Raw genomic sequence first — 22,596 nt, 5'->3', positions numbered from 1 at the left:
CCTCAGACAGCTCTCATCAGGATCCAGCAGGGTTCTTTCAGTTGACAGTGAACGGACATAACCCATTCCCTAGTGAAAATGCTTACAACAATCCATTAAGACTCCTGCAGCAATTAGTCAGCTAATGAGCAATCAGGTGGAAATCCAGGATGGAATTAGCATCCTTCCTGCCAACCTGGCATGAGTAACTGGATCTGGCTGCCTGCACAGTATAAGCTCACAACCTTAAAAGTAATAAGTGTTATTCATATGAGTCAGTGGAAATGAGGCACCTACATGGAAAGGCTGTGGGGAGACCTCATTGCAGCCTTCCAGTATTTAGAGGGAGATTATAAACATCAGGGAAATCAACTTTTTACACAAGTAGATAGTGATAGGACAAGGGGAAATGGTTTTAAACTAAAGGAGGGAAGATCAGGATTAGATGTCAAGGAGAAATTTCTCACTGAGAGAGTGGTGAACTGCTGGCACAGGTTGCCCAGAGAGGTTGTGGATGCCCCATCCCTGGAAGTGTTCAAGATCAGGTTGGACAGGGCCCTAGGCAGCCTGGTCTAGTACTTGATCCAGCAGCTAGCAACCCTGTCTGTGGCAGGGAGTTGGAACTTGATCCTTGAAATCTCTTCCACCCCAAGCCATTCTATGATGCTATACCAGTTAATCATGTAAATACCTTTGCAAATTGGGGTCTTATTTCAGTGAAGGGCACTATGGGGCACTTTTTGCCATGGAAATTGGTATTTGCCACAGTACAAGAGACAGAAATTCCCAAAGAAGTTCTCCAGCCAAACAACTTTATTTGGAAATGACCACGTCTGCAGCAGGAGTCACTTTTCTGATCAAATGTGCAAATTTCCTCCTGGTTCACACGGAAACATTTACAAGAACTCAGAAATATGGAAAGATTTTTGCCATATCATGTGTTTTCATATTAGGAATTCTGTCCACAAATGCGGTCTTCCAAAAAAAAAAAAAAAAAAAAAAAAAAGTGTGATTCAAGGAAAATGGTATCCAAGTCAGAACACGAAGCAAGCTGACAGCACTGTGAACCCAAAACAGTCCCAAGAAGATCTGTCTGCCAGCAGAGCCAGTAGTGGCGTCAGCCAGAGAAGTCAGCCACAAAACCAGACACGGCTGCTGGAAAAACACATTCCAGGTCCTATATAATACTGCCAAGTTCACCCCATGATTATAGCCATGGACTTTGGAGAACCCAGAGGAAGAAGGTGAAAAGGAATAGGTTCAACACTGCCTAGATCAGGAAGAGGCAGAGCCAAGGCAACACTAAAATTACTGGTAAGTCCCATTTCGTTTTGTTCCTGCACTATTTTAAAGCGGATTCTAGCTATAGACTTTCAAAGCTTAAAGGAGATTTTGTCATTTTTGGCACCAAAGTCAGCTTTCTTAGCAAACATGATAATGGCCTTACATTGCATGGCCTTTGCCCCAAAGGATTCCAAAGTGTTTTACAAACTTAAACTGATACATGGCCAATGTACACAGGGAACTCTTCATCTACCGCTGAAATGTGCTCAGCCTCAAGACAACCTGTCATAAATGCTTACCAAAGCACAGAAGCTCTCTACAGTATTTTAGACTAGGATGTGATGAATGCTTTATGCTACTGAATCTGAACGGGAAGGTGGAACATAATAATACCAGCAGACATTCAATCACACACAGCACTTGAGCTCCTACTTCTTCTACTCTACACTTAAAGTCCAGCTCCTACCACAGTGCCTTTCAGTGGTACAGTTTGATTATAACCTCTGTTTTTCAAATCTCCCTCAGTAAAGTCCCCAGCTACATGACTGAATTCCCTTTCCTTTCTGACTGGTGCATCTACTGAACCACACCACCAGTTCTTCCTTCACATGGGTGTTCCATCACAATTTTTCACACAGATTTCACTTCTTCTAAGACACCAATATATCAAGGCCAGGTGAAGCCTTGCAAATCTATTCCAGCACAATTATTTACTGCACAGTGGTAAACTGCTACATACTGCACTTTCTTTCATTTGCTTCTTTTAAATGGATAACCACTGCTGGTTTTGCTTCTTTCCTCCTCAAGTAAAAGCACTTTAATATAGCATCAGTTTTTGAGGCTCAGTAGCTACTTGTCCACAGTGGGAGAAATACTCCCAGCCACAATTTGCTTCCCTTTCCTGACCTTACAATAAAATTATTATTCTGACCCTAAAATCCTTATAAAGTCACTTAATTCATGGCCATTCTAAGGTCAGGGGAAAACCAGATTACTTAATCCTTAAAAAAAAAAATTTATACAGCAAAACAGATTTGTGCCAAGTACACATGGAGATCATGGGATTTAAAATAAAAAATTTCAGACATAAAGCTATCACCAGCTCATGCAATACTGTCTGTGGCTGCCACTATAAATGCATCAGCAGGATCCCAGATATTCTGAACATCATAGTTCTAAATAATGCTATCAGTCTCAGCAAAAGAGATGACATTTCCAAGCTCTAAGCACTAGCACTAAGACATTTTTTTTGAACAATGAAGTGGTAGAATAGGCAAATTGTCCCAATAAATAAAACTGAACACATTTTTAAATTTCATCTCCAAGGCAGGGATATGGCCACAGGTTTCTCTTCAAGGGATGTTATGGAAAAAACTACTTTCTAATTCCAGTTGTTTTCACTACATGCATGCCTGTTTTTCATAATTACCTTCCTAATTATTTTCTTCAGTAACAGGGCTGGCTCTAGCAGCTGTCTCTCATAGTACATTTAATTCTGGCTCCTTCAGAGTCCTTGGACTTGTCTCAGACTAATCACCATGAGAAGGGCAAACTGAGATCATCAGATTTCAAGCTTTTGAAAACAAACAGTATCTTCCACATGTAAAGTTTCTGATAATATGTAAGCAACAAATATTCACTGCTGGCCTGACTCTGAAATTCTCAATATAATTAATATTCAGGGCCCAATCCCATCCATTTTGGTATAACTGAATATTTTACCTGGCACTGCACAGTACACCTAAGCACAGTGGCTTTGTTCAGCTGATAGACCATCACTTCACTAAGAACAGGTAGCAAATCTGTTATGCTCTAGCACAAGCAATAAAAATTATGACAAAATTGACTAGATTTGCTTTAGGAAATGTCTATAAATCAGGTAAATGCTAGCCTTGAGAAACTGCATTCAAAAGCTCACACACCTCAGCAGGCTGTAAATAGAACTATTTACTGCACCTTTTAACTACAGCATTACACATCTTGTAAAATCAAATATGTAATAGAGGTGAGCCTGTTGATCTCAACCTGGGCTGAATTTCAGCACTCTTTCTTTTCTTGTGAAGTGCCTCACATTCAGGATAGGGGGTTGCACTGGAACTGGTTCACATAGCTAGCCAGCCCTTCCAAAGCTCTAAATCGCATCCAGTTACTCCTGTGCTGGGATCAGGAGGTTATGCTGGGCTCAGAAACTTGCACCCAGCTTTTCTTAGGCCAGCAGTGCCAGACAACACACAACTGCAGCATAAATGAGGCTCTGCTTTGACTTGAAGATATCCAGAGATGGAGACACTAACATTCCCTGCAACAATGTTTTCCAACAGCTAATCTTTTCCCTGTTAAAGACTCATGTCTTATTTCCAACATGACTTTATCTGGCTTCAGTTTCAGGCTATTGGTTTTCATTATTCCTTGGACAAATAAACCTGTTCATAATCATACCTACAGATATCCAGCCTTGACATACCTATCCTGTCTTCCCTCAGCTCCCAGAGATCTGAATGAAGGACATAATGATCTGGAAAGGGGAAAGTCCAGCTAGAAAAGATGCGGCAACACTTTTTTTTTTTTTTTTTTTTTTTTTTTAAGACAACTGATTTCAGAAAGGCATGCAGTGTTTTGAGGCTGCAATCTTTCCTCAAACTTCCCACCACTAGCTCCTCGCAGGAGAGCCCCCTCCGCAGAATCCACACACACAGCAGCTGGTGGTAAAAATACTTTTCCAACCTTTTCTGGTTTGGAGATCCCATTTCATTTCTTGGTTTGCCATATTTCAGGAAGAGACATACAATGCCAGTCTCCTCCAGCGCTTTGTTGGACTGCTACTCTCTGCTGAGATAGAAAACACGCTAGCAGTTTAATGAGGAATTCAGGGAAGTTAAAAGACCTTTCCATTTGTGTTCAAATCTCACACAAGCAGCAGACTGCAGCTGTAGTCTTTGCTGCCTATGGATAAATGTATTATTTTAGAACATGGCCAGGACCTCCTACAAGGAGGTTCTAAAGGAGTGGAGCCAACGAGTTATTATGAAAGGTGGCCTAAAGAACATTTGACACTGTTTTCTGCCTACGCTTAACAAGCACCTCGTAGTTTGGGCTGCAGTTTGCACGATTTTGGCTTTTAGAAAATATGAAACACCTTAGTAGATGGATTTTACGTCTAGGAGATTCCATCTGAGGCACTGAACCCACCCAATTTTATTACTTATGCTTCCAAAAGGTTGGGAAAAGCTTCAAAGTCACATCTGAAGAATTCATGAACTTATCCTAAAAAAATATCTGGAACTCTGGCATCCATGCAATTTTTTTTTAAATATCAACACAGACTAAAATCTTCAATCTTAGCAGGCTTATTTTCCTAAGCAAAAACCAATGGACGTTATTGTTTTGTATTTCATTTCCTTTGAATAAAGAAGCTTATTTACTTGTTGAGACACCATTCAGTAAGTCACATGCAGCTCTAGCCTGCCTGGTAATTAAGGCACTGAGCTGAAAGAACCACCTGGTGACAGAGAGAGTTAGGATTAAATAAAATAAAGAGCAAAAGTTGCTGATGGGAAAGATCTGCAACAGTGAAGAGAAGAACATCTTCCATGCATGAAGAGAAGACGGGACCACTGTTAGGAACATGTTTCTTTCTGAGGACTGGAGACTGCTTGCTTCCCTCTGTACCTCTGTTGTCATGGCTTTACTAAGACACTTGCAAAAGGACTCAGGCAAGTGCTAGCAAGCACCAAAATAGCTAATTTATATGTTACACGCCTGTAGTCTCCAATCCATCAGCAGTGTACAGTCCACCTATGCTCTCTATGCCATGCACAATACTGTCAGAAAGGAAGCCAGCAGAAAATCTTACAGAGAAGTGCTTTATAGTCTGTCCATTTGAGATTCTAATTTGGGATAAAATAGTGTAAGTAATCCTAAAAGAACAGATTAGAGTCCAGCTCTGGGTCCTACGGCAATAGCCTGAAGGGTCTGAGTGCTGAGCTTCTCCCACGGTGAGACCAAAAGATGCCAACCTGAACCTATTTAACACAATAGATCCTCTTTATAAGGAGTATAATTTCATTAAATTGTTTGTTTTTATTTTTTTCTGAACCCTTTCTGAGGAAGGAGGCTAACCAGAGCCTGTAATGAGCACCTGCACAAACTTACTGCCAACTCCAACCTTATCTCACACAATTCCATGGACTTCACAGAAGTGAATGTGCCACCCAAAATATCCCTCAGATTTCCATAAATTATAGTTTCAAAATGAAAACATTTACGTGAATAAGTTATTTGAGCTTTCAGCCTTCTGCTCCACTTTCGTTGGATGTGTTACTGAAACGTATTACAGTTGAAAATAAACTGAAATGACTGTTAGGTTGTGGTAGTGAAATTAAAAGCAAATGAGCATATCTTGTAAAGTAAGGTCAATAATTTATGGAGCAATTTAGGTCAAATATGCTTGACAATTCTCTATTGGGGTGCTAAGAATGTTACTTATTACACTCTTCACAACTAGTTGCCAGCTTACTTCGTTCTCACTTCTTTATTTACTTTTCCACCTGATGTGTCCCAGGAAACACAATGTTTTCAGGTTTGCAGAGGGGATGGAAAGCTTTTTTGTGCATGTACATAATATCCAAAGCAGAGCTGTAATGGAAACTGCAGTTAAAATATTTTCTAGAGGAAAAGGTCAACTTAAGTAAAAAAGAAGGATGATCTCATATCTGACAGTTCAGATACATGCAAATCTTAGCACCAATAAGTTATGTCATCTGTTAAATTCACATAAGCAGAATGCCTCTGTACATTTTGCACTGTTATGACAAGACTGTACAGAGCAGGGGTAAATATTCCATATGAAACTGTTATCAATGCAGAATTACTTGCATCTATTCTTATCTTCAGATAAATCAACTGAGAATTAAACACAGCATGGTTTTCTCTTCTGTCTTCAGAGACCTAAACTGTGCCACATTAAACAACATAGCAAGCATGAATTTATACTTGGACAGAATGACACTGAAAGTTATATCCTAGCATCTTACTCAGTGAGATACCATCCATCCTGACCTTGGCTAGAGTTCATATTTTACACACCATTACTGTCATAGTAACAGACAGAGCCAACAATAATTTGCTCATACAATTTACAATATATTGTCTTCCAGCCACACTGAAGCTTCCTTAAGCATCAGCAGATGTGTTGCTTGTACTGGCTACATTTGAACAAAGCTGAATTTATTCAGCCCAAAAATCCCTATGGCTGCTTGGCTGTGTCTTCAGCTCAGCATAGCTAATTCCATGTTCATACCACTGTAAATAATTACAGCATGGCTGAAGACTTTCAGAACTTTTAGCCTACAACGTGCTGCCTAAATCTCATGCATTTTCCCCTTTCCTGGCATCTGAATTTTAGAAGTCAGCCCTCAAAGAGGTTAATCAGCAGTTAATCCTGTTGCTGCTCTTTGATGTGCAGCCCTTTAGATTGTTTACATGTGAACACCATACAAAGCTTCTTTCACCATAGCCCTTCAAAGATTAAAGTCCATTCATTTTAATGGCCAGTACTTGTGCTTTATTATTGAGTCACCAAATCTTTTATGAATCTATATACTTATATCTTAATATTCCATAAAATAAACTAATGTAAAGGACATAAAGCACCATAGCTACTCTTCCACATGAATGGAAGGGCTGTGGAATTTATTAAGGTGTAAGTATGGACCTATCTCTGCTGGCAAAGGCATTGAGAAAGAGGAAACTTGCGGGAAAAAAAAAGATGCAACTCCTTAGTTTCAGGTTTAACTTACTGAAAGAGCAGTACAAATGTATCCAGCACAGTGTAATAACATAGCCATCATTAATTTTGTTTTTCCAGGTAAAGAGCCATGCTGACCTGGCAAAAAATCTCGGCTAGGATAAACAAATAACTTAAATCTCTTGTCCATGAGCTCAGATTCATTTGGGCAGAAAATCTGCCTGGCTTCAGAGAGATTAGTAGGCTAAGAGCTACAACTACTATTTTTAACAGTAAATTAGGCAAAGAATTGACTTCCCAGAAAGCTTCCTTAACAGCTTTCATTTTGTAGTAAAAGAATATGAAGGGTAAACAGCTCAGAATGTTGCAATAGTCTTTACTTTAGTTACTCATCCTTGCCTCTTTGTTTTTGAGAATAAGAACTAAAGTGAGAGGAAGAATGCAACTCTAAATTATCTGGGGTAGATTTATCCAGCCCATATTTTCCTCTGCCCTATCAGTATTTCCCCTTTTCCTATCAGTAGCTCCTTTCACATATTGCCCAATAGAAACTCTCATCCTTTAATATCTTCATCCTGTCAGTTATTGCCCTTCCTACTATTCAAAATACCACCCCTTAACTTCTGGTTATTAAACCTATTCTGGTGGAACATGGTGTTCTTCCCTGCCCACTTTCTCAGTGTGACTTCACGACCCAAAAACATTGCTCTTAAGCCCAGCATAGCCAGCCTGCAAGGAAATAGTACAGCTTGAAAGGAGTCCTCCAGTACTCACTAGAGAATGAAAGTTTATGTTCAGAATTTCCTTTTCTTTTTACTGCTTCCACAGAAGACAGCATTTCTCTAAGCTGATTCCCAACCACTCATTTGGGCCCTTCATTGCCAGATAATGCATAACCTCAAACAGCCTGAAGGCTTCTGGAAGTTCCTCCACAGGTCTGGATACAGGAACACTGCCTCCTAGAAAAAATAGCTTTGCACATCCTCCACTGGGTGTCCTTTTTGTTCCCTGAACACAGCAGAGTATTTCTGTTTTTCACAATTCATTTCTTCCTGCTTCTTCCTTCAGCAGTCCTGAGATATGTCAGGCACCCTGCCTCCACAAAATCCAGGTGAATTTGCTTTAACATTAGAAGTTGGTCTAATTACTGTGGCTCAGATGTTTAATCCTTCCACTGCTTCTGTTTCAATTGTTGGCAATGTCAAGCGGGAGGTTGGAGGAGGATTATGAAATGAAGAATCTTACCCCTTTTCCTAAGCTGGTTTTTCTAAACTTCAGGGTAGTAATTGTCATCAAAACAGATAATTTTATTCTTATACAGTTCTTCATTGTTCTTCCTGACTGTCTATTAAGAAAATATATATATTGCTGAGCTTGGTAATTCTGGAAACTGAAAGCTATGTATCCTAGCTGGAGCCGAGGCTGTTTGTACTCCTGCCCTATAAGACCTTTACAAAACACAATCAAAATGCAAGGATTGTGTGAGTGATGGACCAACATTTCCAGATTTTTGTTATTTTCTGCATTTCTAGGAACGCCATAAATCCTGTCATTGCTTCTCCTTTGAGCATTTTCTAAATCATCGCATTTTACTCTTTGGAGCCTGCTCTGTTTTACCAGGAAAAATGAAATGTGTGTTCCCTGTAAAAGGTTAATCAATAAAATCTTTACAATCTCCTCTCATCTGGCCAGGCTTGCTTTAATTTCAGTAACAACACAAGTCAACTCACTGAGAGATGCAGTTCAACCTTTATGAAGCCTTTCTACTTCATTTTGATGTTCTTTTATTCATTATTGTTAAACCTTTTGAACGTATTATCAAAGTTTCTGATGTCCAGGAGTTTCCAAAAAGCGTAAGTTCTTCAAGTTGTGTTACCTCATAAAAATATAAGTTTTTAAAGCAGTACCTGCTTTTCTACAGGATGTGGAAGAAAACTGTAAGTACATCCATAACATACAGTAAAGATTCAAAGAACAGGATACAAATAGCTCCAAATATTCATGGTTTCCTTTTCTTCCTAATCTTGTGTTTTCAGGGGCCTGATTCACAATTCTGGAATGTTTTAAATTGGCAGGACTATTTGCTACCAAAAGTGTAACATGTTTTCTTCTTGGCCAGCTGACTATCTCAGGAAAGATCTGGACTAGAGTCTTCATACGTTGCATTGCTTGAGCCAAACACCTTTCCTTGCCATACTTAATACCGTACCTTCTTCCTCTCCCTTCCTTTCTGATGTAAGACTCTTACAGCACTCCCAGTCCTTCTACATCTACTTTTAAGGTATCCAAGTGTTCAAATGGATAAAGTGAAGGCGGCAACATTTTAAAAGAATATGCTCTGCAATGTCAAGGTCCCATTTATACACACATCTCTGCACTGGCAGCGCCCCATCCTGTAACAACTTCACACTGTGTGTGTACTTACAGAGAAATATATCAGTAAGCTGGGTGCCCAGGGTAGTTAAGGAATAATCCTGCCTATTTCTTTGGCATTAATGCCCAATCCCTGACACACGATGAAGCTGAACATCTTAGAGATCATTGAGAGAAGCTGCCAATACTACGCTTAAAATTAAACAATTGTTTATATATTATTTCTCATTTTCTGATACTGGGAAAAATAAGTCGTATACACAGGAAAAGCTTTATGACTGCAACAGATATTTTTTATTGGAACTTCCTCTCTAATTTTTCTAATCTGCCACAATAACCAGGGAACATAAATTGATATGGCGCAAGAGCCACCAAGGTATTTGGTTTGTTTTTATTTGGAATATTAATGTAGTACAAACACCTACACTTTTTTCTGTCCTATCACTGCAGTATCTGAGGACTCAAGATTTTATTGCAGACTAGCCTTGAATTGAGGAGATTAAAAACAAGACTAAATTATGTACACTGAAAGAGTGGAAAAAAAAAAAAAAACAGTAAATTAAAGACAACTCAAATGGAATGTTCTTTCTGTCATGGTCTAGATATTACTGTGTGGGCAGCAAACTCAAATGCACTATAAGTTTTCCAAATGAAAATGATTCTAAACAGACCTGAAGAATAGAAAGCTTGAAACAGTGCAAGCTAAAAACCATGACATTATCTCTGGGATAAGTCTGTAAATAACATTTTAAAATATACATTGAGACAAACTGAGCATCATTGCAGATATTTGTAGGATAGGTTAGGAGTGCTTATCTCAAAAAACTGTGGTGAAGCAACATCTCTTTGTAATACGAAGAAAGGTTCAGCTATGCCTGGTCCCTTCCATCATGCAGAGCCAGGAGAGAACAGAGGGGCTGGTACTGCTCCACCTCATTCCAAGTCACCACTGGAGATAGAGGACAATAAAAAGAACCTTTATTCTGATCTGTTGATGCCATTTAAATGCTTTTATGATTTGAATACAGGTATTACACATTTGTACCAACTCACCGGGCTGTGAGCTGATGCAAGCAGTATTTTGCCAAAAAAGATGTAGTGGGAATAAGCATGGAACATATTTTAGATTTTGCAACATCACATATTTTTTTTAAAACTCACAAAATGTTCTTCACAGAGAACTATTTTTAATCACAAAAATACCTCAAAGTGAAACATCTTTCTGTAAGTAAATAAAAAATTTAAGAGATGAAGAGTATCATGTTCTTAAAATTCCCAGCTCTGTTTGTCAAAAAAAAAATACATGAGTTGATTTTTTTCTATCCCTGGTTGAGTGGAAAAAAAATGTAAAAATATTTTTGTTCAGCTGTATTAGAATACTGCATATTAGTAATTATGCTGTTAGCAGATGCAAGCTTAGCTTTCCCATTTAATTAGAGATATACATTACAAGATCATGCTTTGTTTACTTTTCTATCTAATATCTTTAATTGGCACTCTGAATAGAAGTGCTTCAAGTTCCAACTCAAATAACAGCGTTTCTTGAAGCTGTAGCCATAGCCACTTTAATCATGTGCTATATGGAACCAGTTCTAAATATTAAGGAGAATAAGAGCTCTAACAGCTAAGTAGAAGGCTGGAATCCAGGCAATATTTTTTTGCAAACACAAACTAAATCTCACTCTGTGCAACCTTGAACAAGCTACTTGATCTTTTTGTGCCTCGTCAAGACAATTATTAAAAATTGGATTTCTCTGACCAACAGATGTTACTGTACATCAACACAGAAAATACTAGAGTAAGTGCATTACTGAAAACATTTATGATAACCAAATGATGTGGAACCAAATCTATTTCATATCCTGTGACTTGCGTCTTCATAATTCTTACCGCACTCACTGACAAAGCCATTTTAATTAACCATGAGATCACTTGTTTTCCAACAAATTAAGTCCCAATACTTGCCAATCATTCTCCTTCACAGGTCAAGAAAGAAAGTCCTTCTTTTCCTTGCATAGATCCTCAAGACTATAAGAATTACATCTATTTGCAAGAAATGCTCACAAAACTAACAAGTTCCAAATGTCTCCTTTTCTTAAATGCATGTTTGTTTCAAATCACATGTTTTTAATCTGTGTAAACTGACCATATTTTATTTATCTCAAGCAAGTGCCGTCCAAGAGATACCATAACTAATACAAGCTAAGCAAATATTTTTAGATGGCCTATCGACACAGCAAAAAGAAAAAAAACCACTAACTTCTCATGAGCTAGTAATGGAACCAGCAGCATGTAAGTAAAATAAAGATTATGGAGTGCCACTACCAAAGCACGTTATTCAAAATAGGCCTAGCAATAATAAAGTTTCAACTAGATCACAGTACTAGCTTTCAAATATTCTGGAGTTAACATTACCTTCTTCCTAAACAGTATAGATTCTATGCCATCTCAAGGTGATTATTCGAAAATCAAACACTTATTCAAAGTGAATCTTAAGTCCTGGGTGTGGAGAATAGGAGGAAGGAAAATGCTTCTGGACTGCAATGTCTTACCTTAGACTTGCTGCTGAAAACATGCAAGATGAATCATGTTAGTGCCTGTCTCAGTGACAGAGGAAGCCAGGCTAAGCTCCTAGGTGAGTTCTTATCTTGCAGTCGGATAAGTCAGGCTGACTGCAAGTCAGCCCCAGCCAAAAGGAGAATAGTCCCTTTAATAGCACTAGATAATATCAAAATGAATCAAAGCCAACAAATGCATCTCACATCAAAGCACTTCTCATTTTAGGTACAGTACTTGGTCATTAATTTTTGGAAGAAAGGACTTTTAAAGTTTTAAGCTTTTATTTAACTTACATCAAAAAGCGTAACGCTTTCTGTAATTGCAATACTATAGAAGAAGATTGGTATATAAAATGCTCCAACAATGGTTCAACGGTTCCAACGTACAAAGAGTAGCATTGAAAAAGACAACATGCAGACCAGGGAGACAAATCACTAATCTTCACTTCACTAATCTTGAAACTCAGAAGTGTTATTCCATAACTGGTGTGACCTATGGTTGAAATAGATTAACACTATTTGGGTTAATGTCAGAGAAACACTCATTAAAAGTTACAAAATTACTATGGTCCATTAAAATTACAGTCCCAGTAGACATCATTATATATGTTTTCCTGAGTTTCTTGCTCCCTGCTTCACAGCATCAGTACACACATCTAACCCCAGCTGCTGCCATGCTGTATGCCACCCTGCTTATATTTTGTAAATAAAGTCACACTGGTGCTGTCTTCCCCTTCAATGCTTGAAGCTACCTGAGCACTTTAACAGCACGTTTACTTGCGGTAAAAGTTCTAGAGCAAGAAATTGGATTTCACCATTAGCAACTGTGACTCGTACAAATAACAGTGTTCAAAACAGGTGTTACAATCAGAAAGATAAATGCAGTAGAAGAGCAATACAGAAGTATAACAGCAAAGGGACTAGTGTGGATGGACTGGTGTCTCAAAGGAAAAATGTTCACCCATCTCCAAAGATCTAGTCTCATAGGAAAAACTCCACAAGGGAGGGATCTCCAACCAGAGATTCTTCCCCAGTGGCAGTCAGCCCTTAAATGAGGTCTAAGAGAGGTACAGTCAGGCTCCACCCCTTTGGGTCACACAGCTGAATTGCCTTCACCTGTGCTCTGGGGGCTAACCAAGTCTTTTCCCCAGGTGCTCAATGAGTGGTTCAGGCCATGACTCAGCAGTTACCATACAACAGGTAAGATACAGAGGGGAAAAGCAAACCTGTCTTCTGTCTCTGGGAGTATTAGGACAGGAAGAGAGAGCTCATAAGTAACAAACCTGTTAATGAAAACCCTTCCAATAGTAAAGAAAGACAGTGAAATGCTAGAAAAAAATGTTTCCAGAGACTGCAGAACTAGAGGCCATTAAGATTCAGGAGGATAGACATCTGAAGTACTGAGAACTCCGATGCAATTTTATGTGAAATACAGCTAAGTAAAAGTGATTTTTTTCTGAGCTCCTAGCTACAAGCCATGTAAAATGGAAAGCCAAAAAGGCCCCTCAAGCCCCAAATTTGTATTTTCACAGCCCTAGGACAAAGCTTATGAATACTGTTAAAAACCCTACATGTTGTCTAACAATTAGGGCTTGAAAAAACAGTTCAGGTAAAATAGGGATCAACAAGAGCCTCTCTAGTTCTTATACTGATTCCAGAAGGTCATCCAACAACAGCAATCATGTATTTACCTGCACGTTAAGTAAACAGGATTTTGTCGTATCACAGCAATAAACTATTTCATATCAAAAGGAATCCAAAGAGATTTTGGTGAGGAAACTGCAAGAGATCCTCGGGACACATAAGCTGGGTAGCTCTAATGGCATCCATTCTTCCAGTGAATTCATGGGGACTGGAAGTAAATACAGACCTGGGAATGAAAGATAAAAGGATAATTATGAAACATCTTTGAGTATCTTTGTTGCAATTATGCTTCCAGACTGAATCTGGTGAGAAATGTAATGAATTTTCCCAAAGAAAGTAAGAAATAATTTATTTTCCTCTTCTATTGGAGTTACTTCAGCAATTTTGCTCTTGACTCTTGCTGCAATGTCTTCAGTTTCTCTCCTATATTACTTTTAGAGGCATTAAAAAACTAACAATCCCAAGTGCTTGAAAGATGTCTTTATGAGACAGATTCTGGCACACAGCATTGTCAAGGCTGACTTCTCTCAACCATTTCTGTACAGTGAATGAAACACGGGAATGTAAAGATATTAATCTGAGAAGCATTTTTCCACTTTTAGGTTAAAAGAACCTTATTCATAAACCCTGCTGTACTTCAGTATCACACAGGCATCTGTCTTAACAACCAGTCCTATTCAGACTTATTACTATGACTAGACCTTGACATGAAACCTGAAGCTTTTTTCCATACCTCTCTCTTATAAAAGTTAAAAAAGAAAAAGAAAAAAAAAAAAAAACAACACACACACACAAAATCTGGCTTAGTTTTCCTAAAGATATAATTGTAGATTAATGCTACTCAGCACATTTCTAATGAACTATGCATTTAATTAACCAGTTCTGTGTGAGGCTTCATACTGTAGCAGCAAAATTGCTGATGAGCACAAGCATCATTTTCATTTTCCATCAATTCCTCTCCTACCTTAATTCTTCTCTTGTATTTCCTCTTTTTTTTTTTTTTTTTTTGGCCCTTTCTCAGTGAAGATTTGACCCTGATTAGGGTTAGGTATCAACGGGTATAGATGATTCTCTAAATTTCAGCCTAAATGTAGCTGTGTCAGTTTTCAGCTGTGTGCCTGCCTTCCGGAGTTAGATACCCAATCATGTTTACTATCACTCTCCTAACCCACAAAGTGTATTTATAAAGAATATTAACATCCCTACTCAACTTTAATCAGTCAGGCTATATATCTTTTTTCTTTCTTTTTTTTTTTTTTTTTTTTTTTTTGTAATGCTCTCTTGATGCAGGCTTCTTTTTCCACTGATTATCTTGTCATCATACTCTGCACCTGTTCTACTTTGAATCTTTTGTGTTTTGTTTTTTTAAGCCAGGCAGATGAAATTGTGTAAAAATTCAGCTAAAGTCATATCAGTGCCACACAAAATAAAATCCTCTCTATTTAATGCTTCTGCCAGCAGTATCTTGCCTGAGATTTATATTTTCTCTTTTTCACAGCTGTGTCACATCCTTGGCCCAGTAGAGACCTTTGTCTTTCACTGCTTTCAACTGCAGCTTCTTGCTTCACATAAAATTTAAGAGAAGCAATGGCAATGAATTGGAATGTATTTAATAACTTCTTGTTTCAATTAATTTAGTCACAATGAAGATTAAATGATATTTATAGTGCTATTTTACTTGTTTAGATTAGAAGAATTTCTTATTCTTGAAATTCTAGTAACTCAAAAATTATGCCAACAATTGTAAACCAAACCCAGGGTGAGGAGCACTCATCTGTGCCAGGGTCTGGGTCTGCATTTCCAGAAGCTTCAGTTTTACTACTCTCTATTGCAAAGCCTGACTACGGTTTCAAAGATGTCATCAGCTCACTGAAAATACTTAGGCTATTTTAAGAGGTTCTCTGGTTGTTTATCGGGTTTCAGATTTCAGCTCAGTTATTTCAAGAGGTGGGAGCATGTCTGAAGACATCTTTGGATTTCTCAGACATGGGCATGGGCTATCCCTCAGTGCAAGTTCAACATCCTGTAAAGCCTGGCAATTACTTGAGCATAGAAAGGCATAGTCACATTAATTTAACTCTGTCACAACCATTGAAACATGATGTTCTTTGTTGTTGGTTTTTTTTTTTTTTTTTCCCTATTCCCTGAAAAATTCATAGCAAAATGACTGATTTCCAGATAGCTAATCTTTTCTCTAGATATTGTTGAAGATCTGCCTCATTCCATACTTGTTGCAACCAGTTAAGCCAGCATCATGGTCCTGAAGCATCAGTAGAGCAGCAAGGTCTTTTCTAGATTATGAAACAAGATTGATTATCTGATTTCCTTTTAATACAGTCCATAAATGCTCTTAATCTATGTATCTTGCATCTGAACTAGCTTTATTATTTAATTTCTGTTTAACTTTTCCAGCAAATGCAGTATTTCCTCTATTATTTTACCAGCTTACTTTCCTGGAATATCTGCAAATTACAAACCTGCCCTTCCAAACCATGTTCTCAATGTGTTTTTACTTTAGTTCAATAACTTGCCATTTGAATAGAACAACAGAGGACTGAGAACACAGTCTGGAATTCAAATTCTGCCCTCAGTCTGGATACAGCCTGCAGTGCAGGACCAGAGTCAGGCTCCCTCCTGCTCTTCACTCATCACCTCTGACTTCCTGGGCAAGAGCTTTTACCACCAGTCCATCATACAGAAGGCAAATGAAAGCACATCAGAAGACACCAGTTACTCTGCTGACCAGGTCCAGTTTTCAAACCCATCTACAAGATTTCAGCCAGTATCACACTGTCTAGAATTTGAACAGCAGCCCAGTTCTAACCAGGAAAATGAATCCTCTCTTGTCAATCAGAAATATAATAAAGTCATGGAATATCCCAAGTTATAATGGACCCTTGAAGGATCATTGAGTCCAGCTCCACAAAGAACTACCCAAAATTCAACCCCTGGGTCTGAGAGTCTTGTCCAAGTGCTCCTTGAATTCTGGCAGCCTGGAGCTGTGCCTACTGCCCTGGGCAGACCAATCCAGGGCCTGACCACCCTCTGATGAAGAACCTTTTTCCAGTACCCAACCTGACCCTCCCTGACACATCTCCATGCCGTTCTGTCAGGTTCTGTTGCTGTCACCACAGAACAGAGCTCAGTGCTGCAGAGCTCCCCCTCATGAGGACCTGCAGCCCCCATAAGGCCTCCTGTCAGCCTCCTCTGCTCTGGGCTGAACAAACCCAGGACCTCAGCTGCTCCTCATACATCTTGCTGTCAGATCACAGAATTACAGGCTCTCCATCATCTTTGTAGTCCTCCTTTGGATGTTCTCTAATAGTTTTAAGTCCTTCTTACAATGTGGCACCCAAAACTGTGCACTGTGATTGAGGTGAGGCCAAACCAATGCAGAGATTATGCCACATTCTGCCAGACACAAAATTCAGAATTTTCCACCAATGTGGCCTGCTACCACAATTTATATTCACAGCCATAACATATGCAGTCATATTTGACTGTGACCACACTGTTCTTCTGTACTAATTGTAAGTTCAGTCTACGCAGACATTTTCATTCAGAAGTACAGGGAACACAATGCACTATAAAGTGATTAGAAGGGATTAAAACAGGTTCAGACTAAACACGAGTGGCTGAACACTAACTGTTTAGGCTACCTGGGTTGATGTTTAACAAATCTATGCACTTAATGTGATTGGCAGGCAAGAATTAGGTAGGTTGGCTCATTTCTTGAGTTTTACAACATATTCCACAATATTTCTGCTTTTTATTGTTCCACTGCAAGGGTTAATGTGATACGGGCTGTAACGAGCTGGCCAGCTCCTGACATGAACAGAAACTGATTGATTATATGTATAGTACACTAACTCTCTGCAGATGATAATGGCCATCCATGTATCATGCATTCAGCAATCACCAACATCTTTAATACAGATGTAAACCTCTGTATTGATGCCAGTTAAGCTACAATGAAGAGAGAAAGAATGTCAGAGACCATTCATTTTCTTTCAAAGGGTCACTCCCAGCAGTGCAGCCTAGAGCTCCATGCCATTTTGTGCCACCATTATTTCTTAATTTAAACTTAATTGCTGGGAATATACTGTTCATGGTTTCAGAAATAAGGACACAATTAAACTGAGAATACTGTTCACAGATAAAAACCATCACAGCTTACATCCTTTATGCAGTCGCTAAGGTAGAGATGGTGACCACTGTTTCTCACTGGATGAGTTGTGATGCGTTAGTCATTAAATAAGTTTCAGTAGGTTTTTCCCATCTTCACTTAGATCCATTCTCAGATATCTACTTCAAAACATTCTAGACTTTTCAAAGATTCTAAATAATCTCATATCCTCTTAGAATCAATGGAAGTCAAAGACAGAAGGAATCTGTAGAACAACTCAAGGAGAAATTTCTGTAGGGAATGGTAGTCCTAAGAGGTATAGATGGAGGATAATGTACAAAGGCAACAAGTGTGTTATAGCAACAGTCAAGCAAGAATAGTGAGGTACCTGCGTTTCTTAGATTATAATATGGTAATATCTTATAAAAACAGGCACAACAGACTGGAAACACAGGGGAAAGGACATCAAGGGTTCAGGCATCAGAAATTGTATAGGTAAGTTGATCAGAAACACAGAGAGGAGAGAGATGATAGATTCAAATGATGTGTTCACTTTGCAATCTAAACTGAGATTAGTATTCCTAAGTGCAAGTTCTGCATCACATTGATAAATCCCAATTTTGTGTTGAGCACAGAGTATTGCTAGAGATGGTCTGCCCAGACTTGATGTCAACCTCTTTTCTCCACTGTCAATTCTTTTCTCTTGTGCCAGTAGAAAAGCACCTAAGAGCTCATTTGCCTGAAAAATTAGGAAAACACAATCATTTCTCACCTGCTACAGTTACATGATCTCCCAGCTTAACACTGAAGTCAGCAGACAGATTGCCCTGAAGCATGAGTGTTCAAGCATGCAGTGACTTATGCTCTTAATTTTCAGTTTTCTGTTTCTGCTTCATATCTGAAAGAGAACTAGTATGCCTGAAAGCTTGCCTGTGCTATTTCATCAGTTAGACTAATAAGAAATAAGAGAGAAAACTTAGAATTTGGAGCAAAAATCAGTGTAACTAAAAGAGTTGCTTCTTTAAACTGTTTCACAAAGTTACCTCTAGTTTATCTCCGTGGTCCCGTATACTAGAAGCCAAGTGCAACAGCAGTTAGAATTAAATTACAAATATGAGACTTCCCAGAAAAGAAATGACAAAGTAGAGTAGCTTAAAGGTCAAAACTCCACAGAGACAAGCATTCTTTGAGGAACATTTCCATCCTCTGATGTAGATGGGTGTAACTCTCAGACCTGAAGTCAGTGGTAGGAGTGGCTGATTGCATCAGGTACGTAAATGTGGTCCCCAAGAGGCCCAAGTATCCCATGACATCAAACTAAATATGAGAGAGGCCTGCTTTCTCTTTCACTCTTTGCCTGGTACTTCTTGCTTACTTCCTTTTGCTCTTCAGGCTCCACCAAATGTATATGTCATGTATTTTTCATTAGCTAATGTCCATCGGGGCTGTTTATTCTTCCAAGATCATTTCACACCATCCAATATGCCATCTCAAATAAAGTGAAAGATATTTAGCAGAACTGCAGTTGTCTACGTAAGACTGTATTTGGCCAACATCTTCACAGGGTCCATTTAACACTGGGATAAGCGTGAAGTTCTTAGGTTTTTACTTACATGAAGATTGAGAAAAAAATGTTTGGCACTATTATTATTACACATATGTCATTCTGGCAGATTTGTGTATTATGATAATTAACAGTCTTGCATCCAGAAGACAATGTGACTACCAATTCAGTTTGTTCAGCAGTTCTTGCTGTGTTAAAATACCAAGAAAAAAAGAAGTGAGAAAGTAATTCTATTTGCTGGAAAAAACAGGCAAAGACTCCAGAAAATAGTTCATTTAAGCATAAGTAATTCACCAACATTTACACAGGAATTACACAGGAATTATTTACACAGGAACTAATCTTTCTTCTTCCCATAAAGTACAGCGGATGTAAAAAGAAAAGTATAATAGATGAATCCTTCAAGAAATATTGAACTTTCCATGAGTACAAGTCAGAAATTCAATTTAATTAGCAAAATGAAGAATGAAAACAGACTTCTCTATGTCTAAAGCTAATTTCTGTGTATACAAACTCCTTGAAAAACTATTGGGCCCCCAAACTTCCCATACACCAATCAGTCAGAATAAAGTGGCTCTTGCATCCTGAAGATGTTGTTTCAGGAGAGTAAACTTTGGCATTTCAACTCATGATATAAAGCTTTAAAAGCAAATGAATTTGTTGACTTCTTCTAGAGAAGATTATTGAAAATATGACCTCTTGCTATTTTTTTTTCTTTTCAATCTGCTACAGGCAATTTCAGATCCTGTTTCCTGCCACGAAATTGTCCCATCCAGACTGGAATTCTTGCATGTGTCTGGTTGCCTGTAGTTCTCTTCATGTTCTTATCCCTTCTGCTCAAGTAAAGACTGATACAGCTTTCCTAAAGCTATAAATCAGCTGAGCAGTCATCAGGAAAACATATACTGGTCCTATAAATGTAAAAAAACTGTTGAACTCACAGAAACTGATAAGAATACTGATTATGATGACTGTCAAACCAGATTCAGCTGATCACGTGGGCATCAATACAGGAATGTTTTGTCCATCTAGGTTTTCTTAGACAATGGAGAAAAATGGAGCAAAATTTGCCTTGTAGTGTGTTTAAAACAGAGTGACTCATGTGACCTTGATTTCAAGTGACTGAGATACAGACACCTGGAACAATTAAAATATGGTGTAAACATTTTTAGAGTTTAGGACATCAGCTGATGGGAAACCCCATTCCTGATGGGAAATGTTCCATCTGCTATTCTTCAGTGGAAATCCTGCACTCCCCAAAACAGCCAGCAGCAGGATCTGCTCCAAGGTCTCTAATGTTACAGCAAGGTAGAAGCTTGCCCCTCTGCTGTGCTATACTTTGGAGCATCAGTACAGCGCTCCTGTGACTACTATACCATTTGTTGAGCTTCCCTCATAGATAGCACTACATGCTAAAATTGCAAGCCCAAATATAGCCTCCAAGTACCAGTATGATATCCTACTGTCCCTTCCACTATGACTTTCTTAGCCAAACTTAAGAAGTACCCAAAGGCAAACAGAGTTCAGGTAAAATTTAGACACTAACACTCAAAACTGCAACAGGTAGTACCTCTTGCCCCACACATGCTTACTTTCCACGTGCCTAAAATCCACAGTTCCCTCGTCCTTTCAAATTTCATTTCTGGACAACTACTAGGAAACATCACAGCATGAACAGCCTGAGCAGCTTAGCACCTATGTTAGGCCTGAACACCGAAGATTCCCAAATCAGACCTCTCTGTCCATATTATCTCTTTGGAGACACTCAGTCCACAAAGTGTTCTCAAAAACATCAGAACTGCAACAGCTGTTGCCATCCTCTTTCAAAACTGCTTAGTTTAACCAGCAGCATTTCCACTCCCTCTCTTGCTGCCAGCTATGAAGACCTACCCTCACTTCTCACTAGCTCTGGCACTCATGTGACCCCTTAGAAAGTGAAATTAGCTCACTAAACTGGCAGAAATCTAACCCAACAAAACAACACAAATCAAGAAAAAGTGAATAGTTTTCACCACTTTAGTGAACTAATGGATGGGACATATCCCAGAGATGACAGAACGGAGCTAAATGGAGCATGTGCCCAGGAACGCGCCTGCCCCTTTCACCAGCAGCAAGCTTGTGGGTTGACAATCGCCTCATGAAACCTCACCCACAGGAGAGAAGAGGGCCTGTCAGAGAGACTGGAGAGACTCAAGAGGATCAGGAGAGATAGAGTGAGCTCTTCCAAACCTAGCTGCAGTGCTGAAGGGTCCAAGTCATTCAAAAAGCGGAGCTGGTTAAGATTGAGCCTGCCCAGAGGAACACTGCAGCACCATCTGCCTTCAAGTCTGCTCTTCCTTCAGCACAGAAATGGAAGGAAAGGCAAGAAAGACAAGCAAGCTGCCAAAATCTATCAGTTCCAGAAGAAGGGATACTGTTGGACAAATCATGCCTTTGAAGGTTAATGCTATAGTTGCATGTGAGCACAAAAAATCGCTTGTCCTTTAATAAGAAAATTTAGGACCAAGCACATCAAAATCTGCTACAACTATTTAGAATATTAAGGAAAGCCGATCTAATGCAGTAAAACCGTAAGACTCGCAGAATTTTCTGGTCAGTATATACAGTTGAGAAACATCAGAGAGCTAGAAGTCTGAATTGACAAAGCAAGTAAATAATTTGTCAGAGAGAAGAACCTGCCCCGTGTTAAATCTATGTATGGATATAATTGACCACATTTCATCTTAGGAGAAAAGAAAAGTTGTGGCCAACTTCAAAGGCAACTGAACAAAAGTATCTCTAATGATTAATGAATTAGTATCGTTGAGTAAACGAGCTATTCTGAATGTTTGCCCAGAGGCAGTCATGGGAAAGTTTCCAGAACTATTGTCATTTTTCCTGGAACTCATTGACTTTAAGGACTCCACAGCTGCAAGAATTGTGTGAGCATTTCAAGACTGTCAATTTCACCACTGATTTTCTGAAAAATTCTTCCTGAACTGATTTTTATTGGTTTCAGCTGGGGAATCCATTGCACCCAGCCAGGAAATGCCACATGCCTCCTAAGCTACTGCTCTATTCTTCTTGCGCTGATGCTATCAGAGACTCAAATTCACTGCAGGGAGAACACTGGGGGCCAAATTGCCTTCTGATGTATGCACGCAGCTCCCATCGAGCTAATGCAGTATTTTTTCGCCTTTGATGCCTCTTATAAAATGTAGTTTAAAGAAGCCTGGAAGTATTGCATTAGAACAGGGAGTTCACACTATTGGTGGTCCCCATTGTCATTAACACAGTTAGTGGCATTCCAGTGAAAAACACAGAACAACTCTTTTGTTTGTTT

The 22,596-nt window shown here is 38.9% G+C and overlaps 1 long non-coding RNA gene across 1 annotated transcript in view; it reads right to left on the bottom strand.

The window, feature by feature from the left end:
* Nucleotides 1-11,916: 11,916 nt before the first annotated feature.
* LOC116240677 (uncharacterized) overlaps nucleotides 11,917-22,596 on the bottom strand; it is a 29,533-nt gene continuing 18,853 nt past the window's right edge. The window contains exons 2-3 of the long non-coding RNA XR_004169364.2: nucleotides 13,632-13,810; nucleotides 11,917-12,433 (exon numbers count right to left, since the gene is read on the bottom strand). This is a non-coding gene — a long non-coding RNA (uncharacterized LOC116240677). The remainder of the gene's footprint in view (nucleotides 12,434-13,631; nucleotides 13,811-22,596) is intronic.

The sequence above is a fragment of the Phasianus colchicus genome, chromosome 2 (genome assembly GCF_987193195.1).
Source record: "Phasianus colchicus chromosome 2, bPhaCol1.hap1.1, whole genome shotgun sequence".
NCBI classification, from domain to species: domain Eukaryota; kingdom Metazoa; phylum Chordata; class Aves; order Galliformes; family Phasianidae; genus Phasianus; species Phasianus colchicus.
This window is presented reverse-complemented; position numbering and strand designations above follow the sequence as displayed.